This window comes from Maylandia zebra, linkage group LG10, assembly GCF_041146795.1.
Source record: "Maylandia zebra isolate NMK-2024a linkage group LG10, Mzebra_GT3a, whole genome shotgun sequence".
Classification (NCBI taxonomy): domain Eukaryota; kingdom Metazoa; phylum Chordata; class Actinopteri; order Cichliformes; family Cichlidae; genus Maylandia; species Maylandia zebra.
Genome location: NC_135176.1, coordinates 4,824,466 through 4,825,631, shown reverse-complemented (window position 1 = coordinate 4,825,631; position 1,166 = coordinate 4,824,466).

Below are 1,166 nucleotides of genomic sequence, written 5' to 3'. Positions count from 1 at the left end.
TATTTCACTGAAGCTGCTTTTCCTTTGACACTAGTAGTAACAAATCAAGCTAAAATGATCTTCATATGCTCTTTAAATAGTATATTGATGAAATTGTATTAATACCAGTACCATTATTGATTCTGTTTATGGCTTCCCTCATTGATTCCTGTTCACAGACACATTACAAACACTAAAAGTCTTGCTGTGTGCATGTTCTCAGACATATGACGACTCCGTGTATTGGTTCTTAGTCATCAGAAATTTGAGCAGCCTGAGTGTGAGTTGGCTAACTTCAGACTGCCCCTCTTTGGCCTGTGGGCTGGATTTTTAATTGACCTCCTGCTGTTCTTCATAGCTGTGCAGAGCAGGAAGGGTGATGTATAGAACTCATCTGTTTGGCTTGAGTAACCAATAATGCTGCTCTACCTGATATTGGCTTCTAATTACAAAGCCACTGGAGAGAATAATTAAAGCTTAATATGTCTGTGTTTAGACGGGAACAGGAAGAGTGTAATTTTTAACTCTCCCACACTCTTCCTGTGGTGTCTCCCTGGAGATTGTGGAGATTATGTTGCAGCATTTTGACTTGATGTTTCAGTCAAAGTTCAGCTTAGTTGACGAGGAATCGGATTTCCTCAACGACTTTTGAGTTCTGGATGAGCCAATAGAGCCACAAATCACAGCGTGCTCCTTTTATTTGCTTTTTCAAATGTAACCCGCGCCTGTATCTGTGTTGACCCGGTCAAATCAAACTGGGACCGCAGAACGCTAAGAGCCGTTTTGTTGTCTGTTCCATTTCTAAGCTGCACAGTAGCAAGTGCGTCGGGAACAGAATTAATGTGTGGAGTATGAAGAAAAACGTGTGGGGCATGAGGCACAGGGGTCATTTATAGTGTTTCCTTTATGCAAAGAATGGGGAAGGCTCTTTAGTTCCATCCTAAAATCTAAAAGGAAGAAGCTGGAGCTCTTCTCATGTCAGCCTGCTTGATTTACTGTCAGATAAAGTGCAGCAGAGCAGCAAGCTAAAGCAGGCTGAAAAAACAAGTAATTAAGACAAAAAGCAGACCTTCGAGGACCAAGCTTTAAACGGTGTTAAACTCACAAAGCACACATATGCAGGACTAGATTATATGTGTGTGTGTGTGTGTGTGTGTGTGTGTGTGTGTGTGTGTGTGTGTGTGTGT